Raw genomic sequence first — 23,354 nt, 5'->3', positions numbered from 1 at the left:
GATAGCTATGCAGTCTATGATGATGCACTTTACAGATTCTGCTATGATCCTCATCATTAGTCATATGGTCTTCACAGGGGTTATTCTTATGCATAAATTTAAATATATGTTCTACTATTTGCAGGGTGGAGACCTACAATACTGGTTTATAGAAAATATCCTGCATTAATTTGAGTAGCAGAAACTTTAATTGGTAGTCATAACATAAATAATGTAGTAGCATAATATTTCTAAAAACAATACCTTAAATTCCATATATCTCCGACCAGGAAAACAACCGTACTAGGGCTCTCAAATCTTTGTGTAACATAATCCTAAAACTTTAGACAGTTTCTGATTATATCGAGCTCTCATTAGGCGATTTTGCTATACGCTTGAATTATTTTTTGTTTGTTTACAGAAGTACAAAACAAATAAAAATGGTTTGATATAAAATAACTTTACAATGCTTTATAAGGATGAACTTCTAGACTTTTTTCAAGTCTCCAGGTATGCAGTGGCAGACTTTATATTTGCTTGAAGCCCTGGTGACACTTGTGATTAAGAAGGTTTCCCTTTTGTGGAGCTTATTGCAATGCAGAGGCCTTAATGAACTCATAGATCAAAGCTTTTTTCACTTATTTCTTCAGTATCAAGAGGCAAACTTTTTGAAAATAATCCAAGACGTAGGTTCTGTAACTAGCAGTTTCTGTTATTGATCTTTTTCTGTCCCTTAATTTTAATCGATTACTTTTTTTTTGTTCCAAACTATTTTAAAAAGAATCTGTTGTGAATATTTGAATCTTTATAAAAGAAAAGACAAAAGTATTGCAATTATATATGCATCAGTCGCTGAAAGTTGGTAATATTTTTCTCTGCGTAATGGAGTCTGTATTTGTTTTTTGAGGCTTTTTGAGTGTGTTTGCTGGAGTTTCTTAATTAGTTACAAAAAGCTGCAGGTGTATTGGCAAAGACTGGTATTTAGTCTGGGAAATGTTCCAGAAGACAATTTTTTTTTTTATTAAATGTAAATATTTAACTCTATTATTATGAGTCACTTTAAAGGTGCCATACTATGTGTTTGCTGTGTATTTAAATGCTATGGCTTCAGTGGAATAACTGCCAAAACACCTGATCATGTTAAGAGTATAATCGTGAGAGGGCACTGAACACTATTGAATGACTTACAGAGATGACAAGTGGTATTTGAAGGGAAGTCACCCTCATGCAGCTGTCTGAGGAATACATAGCCCAGCTTCAGCTGCAAAGAAAGTGTGCCTTGCTCAGTTGCCACTCTGTGAATTAAGAAGTGGTTAACTTTAGCAAAGTTTCTGCAACTGCAAAAAGGAAAGCGGTAGTCTTGCTAAAGCTCTTTCAAATATTTTTTTTTTAGTTCATGAAAAGCTAGACTTAGAATCCGTTATGGTTTACTTCTGCAGCCTGATTTTTTTTTTTAATTATTATTATTTTCATAAATGAACATCTTGCTCTTATTCTCACTACAGGAATTTAAACCCTTTCTGTAAAGCACTGACTATGGTGACTGAGCAGTGTTCTTGTATGTACTGTGCCTGTTTGGTAGCTGACTGCTTTTAGGCTGGGGCCTTCCAGGGGGTTTCTGCTGTTCTGGGAAGTTTACTCCAGTGTAAAGGAGATGGTGGAAAGCAGCACCAACAGTTGAAAGGTGTAATGTGTGTAATAAGCTCCAAGGCTTACAGACTTTCTGTGAGAATACTGTCTAATGTAATCATACTAAAGTAAGTGGGATTAATTGTCAGCTGTTGTAAAATAGAGTATTTTCACCAATTTCAGTTAAATTTGACGTGAACCAACTGGACATGGTAGGCTTGCATAATAGTGGTGAAAACAGCAAACTGAGCTGTCCTTCTTTACATAAAAACAGTGATGCGTTAACATTTGATTCCAGTGTATTTTACTGCATGTCTCAGAGCAAAGATAGTTCAATTAAATATCAGTGAAGGGCTTTTTCTAGACAGAGACCTCTGGGAATTGTTTTAACCCTCTAACATTTAGAAAGCATATTTAGAGAAATGGGATGCCTCTTTTTATGCGCTTGTATTAGCAGCGGTGGAAAAAAAGAAGGCGTTTTCAGGAAGGTATGATCCTATTTCATCCTGCTCCACCAGACATCATAGAAGTTAGCTCTACATTTTGTATTCTAATGAAGACTCCTAGATCAAACTCTTGGAGAAACTTGGAAGTTACTTTATATGATAGATGATATTTTTCATGAAATCATGAACATCTTCATATTGGTATCCTGTCAGTCTCCAGTTATCTGCAGTCTATTAAGTCCTAAAACAACAAACTTTTTCATAGATGTAGAAGTACAAGAAGTCAGGACTATCTCTGACTGTATTTGAGCACTGCTAAATGCAGTTTTGCCATGGAGATAAAATATTATTATTAGAATTCCCTGCCTGGTCAATGTCTACTGTTCAGTGGTTTAAAACCATGCCCTATGACTTAAAACACTTTATATTTATTTAAACCTGTGTATTGCTTCTGAGTCCAGTTAACTGATAGTGATTTATATTAGGTGAGGATTGGAAAGGGATTAATGCTTACTGATTTAAATGCTGACTGATTTAATTTTGGTTATTTTTGTACTGTAAACAATTTTGAACTGTAGCCTTTTCACTCAGTCCTTGAACAAATAAAGGTGATAGAAATTTTAAGATTTATCTTTTTAAAGATTCTCAGTCATGCCAAAGATCAGATTATTGAAGGCAATAATGTACCCAATGTCTATTTATGTGACTAAGTTACTTTGGAATAGAGCAGTTCTGTCCAAATACCTTTAAGAAGCTCCAGATTATTTTTTGCTTGCACCAACGTAATTTGGGAGTTAACTGTGTTGGTATCATTGGGTCTTTTGTCGCTTGAATGCAAAATGAATTAAAAAGACTTGGTTAGTAGTTCTTCGGTGTTTGATCTCTTTCCCTGAAAGGCATTTCAAACTGTAACCCTGGTGCCTTACTTGCCCATCAAGAAACTCCTTACCATCGTAGCTGTAGTACCAGAACTACCCACTGAGTTGGGAACCAACCTGCGGTCTGCCACACCTCAGAGGCACTGCGTGACCTACGTTAGTTGTTAATGAATTGTGTCACCTTGTAGCTGACAGATCTATTCTATCAGCTTCACTATTTGAGAAACATCATTGCTGTATAGAAGTTACTACTTGAAATTTGATTTATTCAGAAATACATTAAGAAAAATCAAGTTTATATGGTTTCTTTACCAAAAAATATAACTTCTATGAACTGTAGGTTTTATGTTCACTCTAGCTGTTTGTTTCTGAGAGTTTCCTCTACAAGGCAAAACTCTTCATATATTTTAATTAAAAGCCAGAGAAGAAATAAATTGTCCTTGGCATATGTTGTGCTAATGAGCACTGGTTAGTTTGAAAATACATGTTCATTGGTTTTACATGATAATTTCCCTTTGAACCAAAAGACCCTGCTTATACAGAAACATTTTCTGGTAGCAGTAGGGGGCATCATTTCACTTTTGTAATTCTTCAGAGACGTTATCCCAGTGCATTATGTGTGCAAACTGAATTTTCTTTTTTGTTTATGGCATTAATCCTGGGGTTAAGGTTGGCCTGTGGTGAGCAATAATAAGTTTAACCTTTGACTTCACACAATAAGATGTAATTTATCATTTCTAGACTCCTTTGTAAGTGCCATTACCCTCACTTCTGTTTAAGATAAATTGAGACAAGTGAGTACTTGATATCACTTAATATCAGTGATCTTTAGATGCATAACATAAATCAAGTTTACTTATTGTATGAGCTTAGTTCTTTATCCTATAATTAAGTCTTTTAAACAGTACAGACTTTTTTTTAAAGTTTGTATTAGTCATTTTTTGTAATTCATAGAATATGTCCTTTACATAGATTTCAAACCAGTAAGTATAAATCATGGAATGCCTAAATACAGAAACTGTAAGAAATGTGGAAACAAACCAAACAAGATATTTACACTCATATATTTAATTGCTGTATAACTGTAATCAGGAAAGCATTTTAAAATTATGACAGTGCTCATTTAAAGACAACCTAAAGGCAATTTAACAAGTAGCAGCAGGTAAATAGACTGTTTTTAATGGCCATTATTTTCACTTACAAGGTATGTGTATCTGCTATTTATAAAAACTCACTATATTTGAATTGTTAGTGAAAGTTTAATTTTATTTTAAAGCACCGTTTTTTAATTTGCATTGTATATTTACATTGCTTTTTGTCTTGTAATTGAACAAATAGCAGGTTTATTACTTGATACTTTTCAAGGAAGAAAAATATATACTTTTAAATTGCACATACTGTGAGTGTAGAGAGTATACTTGATCTTTTTTTTTCTATGATGAGAAAGTGCTGATTCATCATAAGTATTTGGGCAGGGTGGGAGGCATGAAGCATATGCTGATTTCATACAGCGTGTTTTGGTTTCAGGGAAGAACTACTTAGATACAATAATTCAGGCTTGTGTCCCTCAGTAAGACCAGAATTTTGACTCTCTCTTTCTACCGTATCAGACCTATTATATTTTGATAATGGGACCTGTTTTTATCATAGCAACCATCACCCAAAATTTTGCTATTTTCATGAAATTTAAGTAGAATTTAAAAGAAAAAAAACTGAATAGAAATAAAGGTTCTGTAATGCTATTTTGGAAGAGTACTAATGTTTGGTAAAGTTCAAAATGTATTTTTCAGCCTTGATTTAATCTTTTGGCAGAGAAAAACAACTGTAGGAACTCAGCCTGTTTATGGGCCCTTCACATGAAAGCTTATATAGAAAATGTTTGTAATTATGTAATTTGCATGGTAGTACAACCATGATCAGTACATTTGGTCTTTGTATCACTAAGGGCTACTTGATCGTAGTTTCAGTCCAGCTCCTAATTTTAGAATAATTGTTTAGCAATTATTCTGTATAATATTTAGCAATTATACTGGCTGACAGTATTTGTAATATGTGCTGATATTTGAATCTTCACTAGTTCGTTTAAGAGAAGCTGTCTTTTGGCTGAACTTTCTCACAAAAAAAAAAAAGAAAAAAAAAGGCAATTAGTTGATTAGTGTAGCCCTTGCTGGATAGTTATAGGTAAGAGATGAATATAATATTATGAATCCAACAGTACCAGCTGCCTCTTATAATACACCACAGACAGTGGTGGATTGTGATGGTAATTAGATTCCTCAAAATCATAGAAGGATAATTTTGAAAATCTTCCTTCAGCCTGTATGGCAGAGAGATTCTTTGTAATTTCCATTAAGTTTGAGTTATTTTAGGTAATGAAGATGTAATAGTAAGAATGGAAGATACCATTGGTTACACTACCGTTATACACTACAGCTATACTGAGTCGAATGTGCATAAATGTGAATTAAGGAAGGAGAAGTTATTCTAGTGATATGGGGGGGAAAAAAGGGGGGAGAGAAGGAATTTTTTTTTTTTGAAATGTCATACACGTTCAAAAAGATTGTTTTTTAATAGACCAGAATGCTGTATTTGAGAACAGAAGAGCTACGTGAAGAATGAAGGGTGTATTGGCTGTTGGTGAACCAAGAACATGTATTCTACTAAGCTATTATACACACTGTAATATGCCATATGAAATTAAGTATGTTTTTAATACATACTAAATCTTAGGAGTGGCAATCCTTCTTACAGTGTTGGAGCATCAAGTAACTTGGTAACTTCCACAAAAAAACAAAGGAGTATTCTTCAGCTAACGATATTAAACCAATACTTTGCATATTGATCAGTTGTTAGAATACCTATAAAGTTTTGAAGCTTGGAAAGCAAATTCTCTTGTACTCTAAGATTTTCTAGATAGAAACGTGTCTACATGCCGAGTGTGTGCATTTGACTCACGAACTCACAATAAAAAGATGATCCAATTTTGTGCACCTGCTATTTTCTCCACAGTTCAGGATGCCTGGTAAGGTTATCAGAACTGTTATGACTGGAAATCCCAGTCTGGAAGTTGAAAATCCCAGATAAAGGAAATAAAATGAAAGGATACTACATAACACTTAAACGCATTAGTCTGCCATTGAAAGTGGTGAAGATGAGGTTTATACTGCAAAATGCTATGGTTTCTACTTTGCAACCATTCTCAGGATAAGTCAAGAGGCTCTTTTGTCTGGCATACTAGCAGCTATTAATATTTAATGCACAGTTATGATAAAAGACAAAATACTGGGACAAGACAGATGATATTTCTTCTGAAATGTCTGTATTGGATAGCTCCTACTACTAAAGTGCTGCCTTGACTACGAGGACCAAGAGAAATACGGGAATGCCATGTATTTTATCTGCTTTAAAGGAGTTGTCCCTGTGGACCCACCGGAAACACAGCTAACACAGTTGCTGCTACTTTTGCTGTCACTGTGTCATTCCCAAGTTGACTGAGGAAGTCATACTCATAGGAGGAGAGAGGGGAATGGAAAGGGGAGTCCTCACCTGAAGATGTTAGTCCTACATGTACATAGTACATACTTCCTGCACTTTCATCCCTCATATCCTCCAATGTGTTGAATGGTAACAAATAGAAGATGCTATCAAAAGTATAGCTCTGAAGTCTTTCTTAATTCAAATATTTCTTCTCCAAGATGGAAAAAAGTTGAGAGAGCAAGGGGCAAACCGTCTGTATGACTGATGATGTCTGCTGAGGATAAAACATATGTCTGATATCCACATGTGGTATGCCTAAAATATAAATATGTATAAACAAACAAATTACTAAACTAATGGTAGCCATTGAAAGGCTAAGCTCAGGTGAAATATGGCTCTGAGCCCTGATGGGTGAATATACAACCTCATTTTCCTTTTGTATTTCTTTGTGCATTTGATATAGAAGTTGTAATCACCAAATACTGAAAATAAGTATGTCACCTATGGGGAGGGAAGGAACATTTCTTGCTTGTCAGAGGCAGCAGACATGAAGGTCTTGCATGACTCTTCATTGTAACTAAGTGGAAATGTCCTTTTTCCACTGGGTAAATAGTAATTGTGGCAGCTTTGCAGGCTTTATATCAAGCAGCGTGAGGTTGTGTGCGCAGTATAATGTTTTTTGTTCCTGACGTTTTTTAAGCCACATCTCAGTGGCACTGAACATGGATTGGGATCTTCATTCTACCTTCCCTTCCTGGTGAGTTTCTCCTTCCTTACAGCAGGCTTTTTTAGGTCAGAAGAATGGTTAGACTTTAGAAATTGCAGTTTAAGATTTGGAGAAAAAGAAAGTTGTGGCTCATGTGAAGAAGAGGAGATAAGGATGGTAGATGAAGATGAATAAAAGTCTTGCAGCAGGGGGCTTCTGCTGACCCATTTCTTTTAATCGTTCCAAAGCTTTTCTGTGGTGGATGCTAGCTCCAGCTGCAGCTGAATCATTGGTGTATCTAAACTGGTGCAGCTTCTGGGAAAGTTTCTTTTTGCAGGAGCAGAATGTTTCAAATAAGGATAAATTCTCCTGGTGCAATTATTTGCTTATACGCATTACAAATGTGTGCTGGTGCTGCTGGCTATCAGTGGCTTTTCACTGGGGCATGTTCCCTTTTATAGGCAGGGACTTAAATACTGAGAAAATTAAGTGGGAAACTATAAAGTGAGTGAAAATTCCCCCTCATACAAATAAAAATGAAATGCTAAGAATTGTTTTGAAATTTTCTTGTGTGGGAGAGGCTGTACTAATTGTGATTATTTATTCTGTCCTCTAAAATCTGCACTGCTTTGGCCAGTGGCCAGGAGAAGAATTGCATTCTGACAGTTTTGCCTTTTTATAATCCTATCAAATACTCTTAACTACCCAATTAAGGCAGTTTTTCTTCCACTAACATGCTTTTTTCCTTGTATTTTCTGTCAAGATTTTTTTTTCTGGGTTTAAATGCTTGAATTACTGCTTCAAAAGGACAGTTGAACATTTTTAGATATGCTGAGATCGCTTCAGGTGATTTTTTTCTGATGGGCTGTTATGACTTAAGGGTTCTACAGATCCTAATGCAGTGGCATCTGAAAGAAGTTTCTGTGCAGGTGGAGTCTGGCTGTGGGTTTCAATGTGTTGCATTTTCTCTCTATTCTTCTTGTAATACAAAAAAATTCTGGGGAATTTTCAAGGATTGCAGTACACTTCATTTTCAGTTGTCAAGATAGCTGACAGTTCATTGTAGTATTATGAATAAATTATTCTCGGGTTCACATGTAAAGGCACAAGTGCTTCCTTTTTATTTATTTATTTTTTCTGTCTGACAGTTTAAACTTATATTAAGCATAGCATCATCTGGATACATACTGCATGAAAATATAGACTATTAAGAATGAATTATTAACCCAAAGCGTTTGCTATCTCAGATGCGTTGGAATTACTCTGCAGGCTACTAGGGGCATATGTATGTGAGAGAGAATAGGAGGCCTTCTAATAAAATGTATAACAGGCTGCAGTATCAGCAGATGTCATTGTTCAGCAACTATTTTCCGTAAGAGAGAGTTATTTATTGCAAAGTGGTGTGCAGAGATGCCTAACCATGTTAGGAGAACAGGAGCACTGTAGTTTGTATATTTACTTTAGGTAATGTTTTGATATCTAAGGTAACTGCATCGCTAGGACTGTGGTTTAAATGTAGCTGGTAAACCCATAATCCAATCAGCCATTGTATTTGGTACATGTTTTTTAACAGTGATATTTGAAATATCAAAGTTTAATCTCGTCTCAGTGCTGTCCGAGGAGCTGCCAGTCTCCATACACTTCTGCAAGACTCTTTAGAACAGTCAGCTTGCTGGAAACTGAAAGAATGAGCTGTAAATATGGTCTTTTAAATTAAATGTTTGGTGAACTTTGGTGGTGACTTGGAAATAACATAAATGTATAGGCAGCATCTGCCAAAATCAAGATTGCAAAGTTTGTCTTTTGTTCTTTGGTTTGTTTATATTGGATGAGTAACTGAAGAGCATCAGGGTACATGTTTACAGCTTTAGGAAGACTACCTTTGATTTTGGTGGATTTTGAATCATATTCTCAGTGATTTATTACTGATTGTCAGAAGGAATAGTATAGTTTGGGCCTGATTCTTTTTTTCCACTGTAGATCTAGAATGCCTAAAGATATGGAGAGGTATTGTCAGAATGCTCCATATAAAGAAAATGACTATGACCTGAACAATTTGAGAAGGTTTCCTTTTGCTTTTAATGTAAAATTTAATGCCAAGACCTTTTTTTTTTTTTTCTTTTTGTAAAAGGAAAACTCAAAATCACCTGTCACTATGGAAAAAAGTGTTGATCCCAAAATAGTTCAGATAGTTAATATGCCATCCTCAAAACCCTCAGTTAGTTGTCATGCAGGGTTGGAGAAAATGAAGTTTAAAGTTGGCTAAACTATATACATTTTTTTTCCAGGTGACTTCAGCTCTGCCCAGTAACTTTAGTATCCAATGGAGAGTTAGAGTATGCTCAAAGTCAGCCTTTGTGATTGTTTTAAAATGTACAGAGGAGGTGAAATGATGCTGTTCTTCCCACTTTTACTATCTCCCAGGCTACTCTGCTTTTAATGTTTAGATAATCATCTCCACTGTTTCTTCTATCACCTTCTTTCAAGTTTGAAACCTTGATTTTTTTTTTTTTTTATTTTTATTTTTTTAACAGTATATCAGCATCTAGAGGTGGAATGAATGCAAGTATTTGTTAGGGGTAGGGAAAACAAACAAAATAAAAACAATTAAAAAATTAGGTTATTTCAAACATTCTAGTCCACCATATTTGAAGTATGACCTGCAGAACTGCTGTCTCAATGCTCTTTGCTATTGTCATGCTTTGCAGCAAACAGCATTGTTTAAAGGGGTCTGGACTTGACAGATTCTTATATGCATTCTTTGGAAAGTTCATGGCTGCGTGAAGGTCTGCTTGATTTATTTTTTAGCTGCAAAGTTGAAGTTGGTATTTAGGGATTATTTTACCCATTGAAGATAACAGGGATGAATTTGAACTCAAGCTTGACAAGTTTCATTCAACTCTAGTATGTGGGACATTTTTCTGGTTCTTTTTCAGGTGGAATCAAATAAGTTATAAATATGTCTCTAGGTACATTGAAGAATTTAAATAAATGTGAAAATGTCTTTGAAAATAAAACCTGAAAGAATAAGAACAGTGCCCTTTTTCAGCACTGAGTTCTGGTCTTGTGCACGGATGCTTGAATTTCTAAAGATCAGAAGGAATTAATAGCTCTTATTCTGTAATAACAATGCAGCCAGCCAGGAGATAAGTTGCACCCTGGTTTTCAACTATCTTTACAGACCTATGATTCCCAGTTTCCAAGGATGTTTGTGACTTTTAAGAAAGCAGTTGTATAATTTATTTGAAATTGGACGTACATAGAAATACCTGGTGTTCACAAAGCAACTTACTAGTGATCCGAGTGACAGAAAATTCATTCCCTTTGATTAACAGAACCACCTTTACTGTTATGGATGTAGAAGACAGTAATTAAAATATATTTAATATAAGCCACCCTCATTTTGAAGCTGCCTCAGTTTGCAGCCCTGAGGGAAGCGAAGTAATTAAGTTTGGAGGCAGCACTGAAGTGAAGATACATGGTACTAGCAAAAAGATAAATAATAATTTGGACAGCACTAGCATAATAGAAGGCTTCCATTAGATTCTAGAACACTGCTTGTGACCCTTAGTGGATGCACTGCACTAAGTGATGTTAATTTCATTAAATGTTAATGTTGGATATTTTACATAGAGACAACAATGTTAAGCCATTATTATATGTGGTTATTCTCCACAATGTCCATTCCGTGCTACAAAAGTGATGCTGTACCACTCAAGAGCCTGGTTGGAGTTGGCAATCAAAATCTCTCCAACAGTGAAAACAAACAACAACAAAAAAGCAACCCCCCAAACAATCAAACAAACAAACCCCACATACAATCTGAAAACTGTTGCAAGATCAGAAAATAAAGAGGAGTCATTTCAGATGGAATTAAAAGCAGCAATTGGAGCTGTCTGTGGATGGAGTGGGAGTGGTAGATAGAGAGGATGTGAGCAGGAGTGGTGATGCTGGCCTTGGAAATAATCATTTCTGTGGGCTGGGTAAAACAAGCAATTACATGATCCTAATTCCATGGGAAGTGGGAGTTAAGTACCCATCTCTGAAGCTAAAACTTGGGGATCTTGATATTTGCAGGGAAGATAAATACATCACTGTCTGAAACATTCCATTTTCTGAGAATCTGCAGCTGTATTTGTCTCTTCACAAGCTCTGTGAGAGTTTGAATGAATAATTCCAGAATGACTGTTGGTTTCATTTCTGTTATTTCAGTTCTGCAACTTAGATTCTGGTGTTTCCTATATGTTAGCTGTGATGTAACATACGCTAACAGTCTGTGTGTGTGTGTGAATTGGTAGGGATACGTTTCCTATTTCACTGACTGAAGTAAATTAAATTGACGGCACTAGGAATTTTATTGTCTGTAATAATATCAGCAGGAGTATATGGTTCTTTTTTTTGCAGATTTCAGAACACATAACGGTTTCATCAAGACAGTGTAAGTTACACTAAACTTCAGAATGCCTGTACCATGGAAGTATTTTCAGCACAGTTTTGTTCAGGCTTCCACTCGCAATATTTTGCTAGGTGGTGTGAAAGAATGCATCTTCTAACTGAAATCAGTTAACACATCTGATGTGAAGAGCCTAAGAGGATCCTTATCTTGTTGAGGAAAAACTTGTGTCAGGTCTTTCTTATGAAAAAGAACAGAAATAAACCCTGTGTTCCTGGGCAACAAGTCTTCTCAATAAAAGAATTTCTATTGGCTATGAATATATGTGAGCTTTTGCTGAGAGCATACTGGCTGGCACATTTTCCTGTACTCACTGCGCTGTCGGTAAGCTGCTGTGTTATAAAGTGCTTTGGGACACTCTGTCCATAAAGAGGTACAATACAGAACCAAATTCTGTTTTATTTGATTCCCTGAAATGGTGCAATTCATTTTAAGTAAATACTGTTGTCAAAGTGATCTGAAATCATTCTATTTAGGCATCTGACAATGTCAATACAACGCTCTTCTGAACAGCTAATCTGAATACCAAAAGGAAATAATAGGAGATTACATTGGTAGGAATAGTCAGGAAATACTATGATGGATAATGTGTTTCAGGGGTAAAGGATGTTCATTGTACCTAGTAAATTTCAGGATTTTGTATCCTCTCTCCGTAGTGTTGTCAGTTAATTTTTTTCAAAAGGTTTTGCTACACAAAAAATGATAAAGCCAGTGGCGTTACAGTAGCATAAAATCTGCATGTACATTAGAATTATTCTGGTATTTTAATGTGTTGAAGTGCTGGAAGTTTTGCGTGAACATTTGTGTCTAATATTTTGTATTTTAGTGGGTCACAATTAAATGCATATCTGTTGTATCTTGAATGCTAGCTGGAAATATAAGTGAGGTGGCAAAGAATTGCATGTAAGAATGAGGAAGTAACCCCATTCACATTCCTTTTGTGTCTTTTTTTTTCTGTTCTTTTCTTTTTTTCTTTTTCTGCTATCTATTTACACATTTCTATCTTTATGAGATTGCCTGTTAGGCATGCTCCAGAAAGGATCCTCATTTTTCATCTTTGTTATTCCTTAACTAGAATCCACAGAATCAGCAACACTGCATCAACTATGATCTCAGAAGAGTTGGTAACTATGCACTTTGATTTCAGAGAAGTAATTGTTAAGAATATATTGCAGTTTTGTGAAGTGCACATCTACTTAACTGTCTAACAGTCCATTATTGTTGTATGTACTGCATACAATAAGATCAGTCTGCTGTGATAAATATTTTAGAAAGGGTGAAGGAAAGCTGCAGAGGAGTAGTTGGACTGTTTGCCCTAAATGTATTGTCTGGAAACCAGGTGTAAAGGGAATCTTCAGTGGTTACTCTATCTTGTACTTGGACAGCAGTGAGAGTCTGTCAAGGTTTAACCGAGAATGGGTTTTGGATCCATGACTGAGGAGTTTTTGAAAGGATGACTGCAGACAGAAAGAAGTGCTGTTGGCCCTACAGTATATGTAGCATTCTCTAAACAAACTTGAATTGCTATTGCTAAATTTCTTGAAAGTTTACCTTCTGCCTCTTATTTTATGTTCAATATCCTCTAAGAATTTTTAGTTTTACAGAAAAATAATAGGCTGTATTTTGCTGTTTACATTTTGCAGTTCTACAGCTGCCAGTGCTAACAGTTTCCCAGTAATAGAGTGATTGCATTCAGATTTCTCAGCCTTTGTGAAGGTTTGTGTTCTGGATGGGGCTGTTTCTTGCAGGAGTCTGGACCTTCACTGCAAGGATAATGATTTGGTCCTACTTGAAAAATGTTAATTTTTTTTTCTGATCCCTCATGACTCTTTTCTGCTAATATAAAGTCCCATAAAGTAATACTGCCTGGAGCTGTCATGTTCATACATACACCTTGTTTACTAATTCTTCTGAAAAGCCAACAAATGCAAATTGGGAATCTGATTGAAAAGATATAAATAGGAGTGATATGCATGCAGAACCTTTGCTGTTGCCCCACTGCTGAGGGGTAGCTGAAATTCTATTGCGTTTGCTTTTTAATGATGTACGTATCAGTTCTTTCCCATCCTCGGGTTTTAGCAGTTTTGTAGAGTTAGCTTATACAAGAATGACAGTGGGGAAGAAGGGCTCATAATAGACTATAGCTTCTACCACTAACTTCTTTGGCTCTGTAGATGCTATGTATTATAGCCAAAGACTGTATTCTTATTTGGATACCAGAATTCCAGTTTTCTAGTGTCCCATAGGAAAAAGAAAGCAAATTTTTGAGAAATAAAAAATATGGAAACGTGTCTGCCATTCTGAATGTGTTTTTTTTTTTTTTTTGGAATGCAAAGTAGTTGGATACTGTTTTGGGTGAAATGCATCTGAAATGATCTGTTCTCAGTCAGCTTAGTGATTTCACATGTCAGCTGAAGTCTCACAACCCTGTTAGTGTTATGGTTCACTTCCTTCATCACTTCTTTCTGGCAGCGTTGTTTAACTCAGTTGCTGTCTAGTCTTTGTAAGGAGTAAAACCATTAGATACAAGGCCAAAAGTTAACATTCACAAGGGAATAAATAAGGAAACAGTAGGATTTCCTACTATAATACTTTTCTGAGTTGTAATTCTACCAGAGAGGATCTCCAGAGTAACCACACATAGTTGATAACTGTTGTGCGCAAGCTCAAAGTGGATTAATTCTTTAACTCTCTGCAGCATAACTTAGTTTAGGTTAGAGACAAGAGAAGAAATATAAAGATTTCCAGGGCAATTAGCATCAAGGTGATTTCAATTATTAGATCAGAAATGAAGAGGAAGGATCAAAATGTTAATGTGTGCCATAGGATCAATACAAAATTTAAACTGCGAGAAACACAGAAACCTCAGAGAGGAAATGCATAGTTCAATTAGAATAGTGGTTTTTTTTTTTTTTTTTGGTGGTTTTGAGTCAAATAGCTTTTGTAGCAATGATTCATGAGTAGTCAGTAAGAAGCATTGGTGGCTAACTTCTTGTCTTTGTCACATACTTTACATTGGTTGAAGTTATTTTACCTGGATCAGTTTTATATCTTTGTAAGGGTATAGAATTGCTAGAGAGGGAGAGAACAAGCAGTAAAATGCTGGAAATAACACTTAAACTTTGTAGTGGAAAACCACTTTGTGAAGGGATACTCTTTTTCTTAGAATTCTCTTTCACATTTAGTGTTCATCATGGCAGTTTATGTTTCTGATGAATTTCTCTGATGCTTTAGAACAAGAAAATGTATATATTGTACATATGAAAGAAAGACACAAAAGTGAAATTCAACCCGGGGTCTTGGACTGATTCATTTTGTGTTCACCAAGCCTTGGTGAGAAGCTGACAACTTGAAATAGGTATTCTGAGGTGAGAAAAAATGTGCACTGCATTCACCAAATGTTCACCCTTTTTTCAGATTATTATCCATCTGCTATTTTCAGATATTTGTTGTTACTATATTTTTTGTTATTTCTCCCCTAAATTCATTTAAGTATTTCTTAATTTTCCTGCCAAGTTGTTTTCTTTAATTTCAATTAGATTCAGCATTTTTTACTTTCAAATGGCAAAGTCCTTGAATGACTTTAGCATCAAAGTGATCAAAAGAAGTCACCTGAATACCCAATTGCAGTAAAGGTGTGTGTGTGAATGATACACATAGGAGACGTGAGAAGAGCAGAAGATGCACTGTAAAGTAGTGACTGGGCTGTGGAACAGATACTGTTTCTGGCTGCTTATAAAAGGTCCCATCTACTCTGTTTTTCAAAGGAACTTGTGATAATGTTACTTTTGTCCATTATATATTTATACTCCAAAGTATTGAAGGAGAGTCGTGTATGTTTTCACAATAATATTGCTCTTCTTGTGACTGGCATTATTATTTTTCAAAACAATTCCTCTCACCTCCCCTTGCTGCTGATTCTCCAGTAATTTCCCAGTATTACAAATTCACGTTTGGTTCTTAGTATTCTTGTGCATCATCAGTGAATGCTGTATGGACCGCTTGTGGTACAGGGAACACAGAACTAGTGCTGCAAATGGTTTTGCTCAGATTTTCTGTAAAGTGAGAGGCCACATAAGGGATTCTCAATCAAGGCATAAGGTTACCTAACAAATGATTTCTCAATACCAGAGCTTTTACTTATGAAAAACTTTAAGAAAATCCACAGGGAAAATCTTTGGTTCTTTAGCTTCATATTTAGATTATAGTAGTTGGAAGTTAATTAGCCCTGCTAGCCTTTTTCTTTTAGGCTAATTAGTAAGAAAACTGGATTTAAAAAAAGTCAGTCATTTTGAGAGAAAGAACCTCAACATTTTGTACATAACAGTCCCTTTGGAGGATATTATCTCCATAATGACCATAGGATACTCTCTGTTCTGACAGAATGTAGTTCTGCAATCTCTGGACTCATTTAGATGATGTCTTAGTCATTAATGATTTTAGGCCTAGCTGCTTGCGATTGCCAGATGAAACCACATGACATGTTGTTTAATTATGCAATGATCAGCAGCCTTTACATTTTAATTAGGAAGCCACTGTAATGAAGCCGTCCCATTTTACATGTGGCTTATTGGGCTGAAAGGTAGTCTTCACTAATTGCTTGTTTGGAAATGTAATTTTGACACAGCAATACAGGTAGACTGGTCTTCCCTTCTAATGTGTTTTCCAGTCTTTTTTTATTATTATTTGGCTAATTAGTGCTAATAATTTAAAAGCTGCATGGCGTTCCAGAACTCCTGCTGTTTATGATACGTATAGTAGTTTCATTAACAGATTTTAGTACTGTTAACACTTGGTGACATACTGCTAGTATCTACTCACAATTTTCTTTGGTTTTGCCAAATTACAGGGACTGTCACACATTTCATTCAGATAGTTGTGCATGAAAGGGATTCCTGATGCAAGCAGTTTAAAGAACTATGTTTTAATAACCGTTTGCTGTACTCTTTAGAGAATATTGGCATTGAAAAATGCATGATTTGTTTGTGTTAAGATTTTCAGTGATTAATTCATGAATATATCTGCAAGACTGCCAAGGTCCCCAGCATAATGAAAGCCTATCCTTTTGTAGTTGTTTGTTTTCATTTCAAATCAAAGCTGTCTTGTTAGTTTGTTTGCTTTTTTAAAGCATAGTCTGTTCTTTCTACCGGGGTGTTGATAACATTTTGACAAGTAAAAGAATTAATTTGCATTTAAAGACTCAAATAGGTAAAGTTTCCTTCTCCCACTGCATTATTTTGAGATATGATAAGCGGGAACATTTCCCAGCCTGCTCCACCAATCCAGTCTGCATGCTATATTAAGTCCCTCTCCTATTTAGTTTTTCATTTTATTTGGAACAATAAAATAAAGTGCATTGAAGTTCCTCAAAGGGCTGGTACTTGGCTCTGTGTCCTTTCTCCCTTGAATGTAATTTTGCTTATATACAGTTGGGCAAAAAAAAAAAAAAAAAGTTGCTTCAGTTAGTCAAGAGACTCAGCAGGAGTGTTTCAGACATGCGCTGCTGCTGCTCAATTGGTAGAGCTTTCTAATGGTCAGACTCATATCGATTAAATCCAGGGTTGCTTACTTTCACATGGCATTCACAACCCTTCATTTACACAACTTCCAAAATCACTAACTTTAGGTTTTTTACTCAGCAGCTTCTGCCAGCTATATGGGATTAAGATACAGATGAGTATCTCTAAAAAAGACCGTTTCATTGAAAAGGTTTCCTGTGCTTTTTAGTAAATCAATCCCATAGTTTTATCATCTGTTCCTAAGATAAAATAACAGATGAGGAGTAAGGACATCTTTTATTGTGTATTTTCTATTGTACCTAGTAAAGTAAAGATTAGAGCTTGATGATATCATTTGGCAATACTGAATACATTACAGAAAACTTTGGTTTCACTGGTTTGACCCAGTACAGTTCTTGGTTTCGGGAAACCAGAATGCTGGACTAAGGAGATAAGAAGTGATTGCTGGTAATCTAAAAGCTGAAGTGTTTGGGGAATACTGTGGGCCCTGGGGACTAAGTGCACAGGGTATGGCCCTGCAGCAGCAGTGGGAGATGATACTGGCTCTTGGGATTCTCTGGAATTGCTATAGAAAGAAAGGGAGCTCAAGACCTCTAGCAGGAAGGGAGATTTCCAGCTGTGAAAAGAATAGAATGTAAAATAGGAATGTGCAACAATATGGAGCTCTGACAGTAAGAATTGTATTTTTGGCATACATACAGCAAAATAAGGTTAGGGTAAAAGCAGAGTGTGAGGAGAGGAATGGAACTGAAGCTTCTAAGAACATATAGCCAGCATACTTATGTGTGTACATTGACAGGAAGGCACAAACATTTTTTTTTTTTTGTCTTATTCCTTACCTGATGTGGCAGCCTTAAAATATAGCTGGAACGTTCTCTTATGATGGTATAGCAGGAAATATTCACTTAAACACTTGACACATGCATCATATAGAAGATTTGGTAGCAACCTTCCATTGCAGGCTGTAAGTGATATGACATAAAAATGAATTGTAGCAAATGATTTGCTTTTAAACATTTACTGTGAGGCTACACAGCTATCTTCAGCTACAAAAGTTGTTAGTCATGGCCTATTAGGGCAGAGACAGGATATCTGGAAAAGACTGAACGTCAGGATATTTGAGCAGCACATCTCAACTAAAAAAATTTCATCAGAATGGATTTTGGCAATAGGTTGCTCTTGGCTTTGGCCATGCATCTTCCTGTTGGTTACAGGAATAAAAGATGTTTTTGTTGAAACATGGGCAGTGAGCTGCTCTGATGTTTTACTCACTGAACTGCAGTTGTAAATGCAGCTTTGCAAATTCACGGGTTTCAACTTTCTCCTGCCAAAACTTTAGCTTTCAGCCAAATTAGTTTTGTGTGTGCATGCAAAGTGGACAGGGGTTGCAAAAGACAACATGGGTGCATAGAGATCTGAAGTAACTTTTCTATCAAAAATATGACACAAATGAGTTGGTAAGCAGAATTTAATGATGCATGTACTGCTTGTTTCTGATCTTCTTTATATCATTTCAAAAACTAAAATCTTACGCTTTAAGCAATGGGACTTGGCTATCTATCGTTTTCATGTTAATTTTCCATGTCCATCTGTCAGGACTTGATCGTTCATGACGCTAAGTATCTTTGCCTTTATTTCACATAGCACATGAGCAAATGCTTCATTTTTACTGTCTCAGTGGTCTAATTGTATTGAGTGTACTTTTGTAGTCTAAAGTCATAACTCCATAGAAGTCAGCAGGGTCATTTATGTGCTTAAAACATTGCCAAATGATGAACAAAGTGCTCAGGAAATTGTATTTTAATAGGATGAAACAGACCTTGCTCTTAATCCAAATGGTAAGCCGTTAAAAGAAATTTTCTCAGTGCCCCCAACTTCTCACCTGAAGCATTCTCTGCACAGACTAAATTTCTTGTTATCCACTTCTAGCCAGGCCACGCCCATGACATATTGACACGTTTTCATGTTGATTTGGCTAAAAAAAAATAAATCTTTTCAATAAACGAGTACATTTCAGTTCAAGCTAACATGAAACAATTTATTTGCCTCTGGTCTTGCAAGCTGAAATTTCTTTTCAGCAAGAAAAAAAAAATCTCTGGAAAATTTAGTTCTGCTGATCTTGCAATCTCTTGAAAAATGCCCTCCTTGTTCTGATAACCATCCATCTTCTTCCCTTTCTGTTCTGCTTTTCATGTGCTGAATTTTAAATATTTATTTGGACTTTAGAAAGCTGCCTTTAGTGCAGCTAGTCTTTTAAAAATGGAGTTATCACTAGGTATGGAAAAGAAGATAGCAATGTGAATAACCATGTTACTTTATTTTCTCAAATATGTCAACGTGTTTAATATAAGCATACAGTTATTTTCTCCAGTAAATTTAGGTTTCTTTTCTTCATAGCTTTGCAGCTTGATGTTTTAAAAACCTTTAAAATGAGAGGCCTGGAGATGAAGATCATTAAATTTGCATGGAAAAATGAATATCAAACATAAATGATAGCTGCATTTTTCAGTAATGTGAAGGTCTTGAGAATCTGACCTGTGCAAAGAACAATATTTGCAAAAGTGCCCTCAAGTGATCTGAAATGGTAGGAGGCTTCCCTTTACAGTACAGAGAGACTAGAGCTTGATTTTGCATGCTCTCAACCTCGTGCTATCTAAATAGACTTTGAGAACAGGATATATAGTCCTTTACTGTGTTTTCAGTTGTTTTGAGATTATAATTTGATCATGCTTTTCTGTAATTTATTCAAGATATTTTCAGTTTTATGCTGACTGCATATGAACTATTTGTTAATATTAAAATCCTATTTTTTAAGTTAAACAATAGCAAAATGGGCTTACTTTTAAACTTAGATAACCAGACCTTTCTTCACCTTCATAAGAGAAATTCAAAGCTATGTTATTTGTGTGTATGTTTAAATTTTACAACTTTGGTAGAACTGCACAGAAGATGAACTTGGCCTTACTTATCATGTTAAACCCTGAACTTAAATTTGTATTTCTCTTGAGGAAAGGATGGTGTATGCCCACTTCTGACTTGTACAAAAGACATGAATGATTCGTCTGTTGTCAGTAAAATTATATGTGGTGGTTGAGACTCACTGTCTGTTGTGTACTAAATCCTTGGCCTATTGTTTGAGGGGTATATGCACTCAGGTTATGATGTCATTGTGATTAATTGTTTCTCTTGCCTATATTCATATTGAGAACTCTAGTCTAAATCAGGATAGAAAATCTTGCTGAATGGTAACAGTGTTATTCACATTATTAAGAAAGAGGTTACATTTTTTCTACCATTCTTTAGCTGTTTTGGAACGCAATGGCAAGAATAATAACCTCCATATATACTATATGCTTATTTCTGGTTAAAAAAAAAAAAGATATATCTGTTTTGATATCAACATGTAATCTATTTTCTCTTCCATAATACAATGTTTATTTGAAAATGTTAATAGGAAAGCTCTGGTGGACTAGCTTAATTTTATTAACATTTCCAAAACAACAACAAAAATATGTTTAAGAGTTTTCATTTTACATTTATTCCATTAGAGTTCTTGTAGACAATTTTGAAAAAAATAATTAGTCTCACTCATACCACAGAATAAACAAATGAGTATGGAATACATAGCATATGGAAATAAACTTTGTGTAATTTCAAGAAAAAAATTTTGGTGGACAGAAATTTACACTTGTTTAAAAATGTTACAGTACCCTCTCTTTCTCCCCCAATAGGACTTAATAAGCTCTCCTACTTTCATCTGTTTAATTCTAAGTCCATTTGGTTTCTTAATAGCTTGGATTACACTGATGAATTTAAATGTAATTAAATTGAGGAGACTTAAATATTTGAAAAGCTTTTAAATTCTCAGAATATAGCTAAAATATGAAGAAATTTACTATGATTTGTCTTTTCAAGAGAGTGGCTTTGGATGTATCTAAATTCAATATATGATTAGATAAATCTGACCTGTAGAATATCTAAGTAGCCACTATTTTTAAATTGCACCTATTGAATAAAAGAAAGAATGGAGTATCAAATTATCCAATAAAATATTTTTTACCTCTATTCTTTTAAAATCAAGTACAGTGTTAAAATTCCATTTAGAATAATTGTTTATGGTTGCATATCGTACAGTATTTTGTCTCTTGGCACTCCTAGCAGCATATTAGCAACTGAAGCTTATGGATTTTTCCAGACAGATTTGTTAAAGTATGTTTTATGTCATTTGTTCAAAAGTTTATGGAAATCTTTTTCTCATTTGAAATGGTGCGTGATTCCATCCCTGATATAAACTGAAGTAATGATTCTGCCATGTACTGTTCTTTGCTGGCTTTTGTATTGTTCTTATCAGCCCCTACTGCTAAATTAAGTGGCATAATTTAGGGACTCATGTGCTTATTTGGCTCTGAAATCACAGTAAGAGCACAACAGTCTCTCAGGCTTGACTTTAAAAACTGTTCCACCAGGTGATTACTTCTGAAATGAATAATCCTCATTGCCAAAATATCCCCTTATTGTATCTAAAGCTGGAAAAGAACAGATCAACATTCAGGCATTTTTTTTTTTCCATCCTGCATTATGGCATATTACTTAGTATGCTATATGACATGCTGTAGGTAGATGTCACACAACCTTATATTGATATCAATTTCATTATAAACTGCCTTTTTAAGAGAGAAACAAACAAAATTAAAGGTAGGCAAGTACATATCGGGTATGCAGCTGAAGTAGTTAAAGGTGCTTAAATCACCAGCTGGTGGTTTTTCTGTTAATCATGTCTGCTTCAGGTTTGTAACATTACTATTTGCCATATTAGATTTAAATTAGATACTTCTGTAATTCAAATCAACTATCCAACATGTAATAAGATGTTGAAATATTAGTGGTTGCATTAGGATTTTTATGATCCTGAATTTTAATTATGCTATGTTAGCATAGCTGGTAAAATACCTGAGAAGAATGAACAGGATTATTGTCCCTGTGGTTAACTCAAAATACTAAGTATTAGCTCTGTTATTTGTGCATTGCACAGTACTACATAGCATTTTAACAAACTGATCTATTTTGTAAAACAAGTGAGCGAAGGGGATAGCTTCTATATGTGCTTAGCAAAGGCCTGAGCCAAAGTCTACCAAAGGCAATGGGAACACTTCGGTGGATTTGAGTTGTTTTAAATCAGGACTGGGTATAGCAGGTTGATCACAGGATACACAGGTCATTATCTAAAACCAGGTTAACTGTAGAATTCCACTCATACAGCAGAACAGGAACAAGAAATGTTTGTACCATGCAGAAGTGCAGATTCCTTGCTGATGAGACATTCTCACCACGTCTGAAAGGAAAATTGTTGCTCTTGTCGCTGACAAAACTCATTCCTGGAATGTGAAGGAGTCTGTCTCACAAGGAGAACAGATTTTACAGATAGAGAAGAGAAATGCAAGCAGAGTAAGGAGGTCTCTCTGCAAAGAAACACATCACAGAGCAGAGAACTGCGCCAGAACCCAAGGCAATGCAAACACACCAGCTAAAAGGCAGAGCTTACTGGCTTTTTAACTGAGCGCTGTTAAGACGTGCTTTCTTCTGTAGTCTCCTCATGTATTTACAAGCTGGTTCAGGGAAGCAAGAGCACAGGGTCCCCACTTCATTAATACATGTTCACAGTGACTTTTGAGATACGTGGTCCTCTATAACACACATCAAGGCATAAAATTTGGATCTATATCATCTAATTTGGTGCCTGGGTTGGTCATTTCTCTTTAGAAGTATCTAAGAATCTACAGCACGCTTACCACGTTGTCTAGATGTTGCGTGTAGCCAACAGTCAGCCCCACAAATCCACAACTAAATACTTGATATGAGAAGAAAACCAGCTTTCTCTGTTATATTTTCCATGTTCATTCCCAGCAAATATTTGAAAATTTTAGGGATTTTGTCTGAGAGGTAGTTAAATTCTGCCTTTTGTTGTTTTACAAAAATAAGTCTGGAAATATATACTACTTAAATTTATCATGTAAAGAGAATGGGATAGGAATTAGCATTGCAACTACCCTGAAAGTAATAGAGAAACCTTAAATATTTTCATTTTGTACCATGAAAGATGCTTCACATTACAGAACTGGCCTTGATATATCTCAGAATGAGCATGCTGGGGCTCATTTATACTGAGAAGGCTTTTGGTCATCAGGATGGAGAGAGAAAAAAAGCAAAGCACTTCTAACAGATCAGGATGCTCTGCTGGAGAGTCCTTGTACTGAAAGACACATGTGC

General features: G+C 35.4%; 1 protein-coding gene across 6 annotated transcripts in view; it reads left to right on the top strand.

Moving 5' to 3' along the window:
- LOC125184179 (uncharacterized) overlaps positions 1 to 23,354 on the top strand; it is a 274,259-nt gene that overhangs the window by 25,466 nt on the left and 225,439 nt on the right. The gene's annotated exons all lie outside the window — the stretch shown is intronic.

Source organism: Anser cygnoides, chromosome 12 (assembly GCF_040182565.1).
Source record: "Anser cygnoides isolate HZ-2024a breed goose chromosome 12, Taihu_goose_T2T_genome, whole genome shotgun sequence".
Taxonomy (NCBI): Eukaryota; Metazoa; Chordata; class Aves; order Anseriformes; family Anatidae; genus Anser; species Anser cygnoides.
This window is presented reverse-complemented; position numbering and strand designations above follow the sequence as displayed.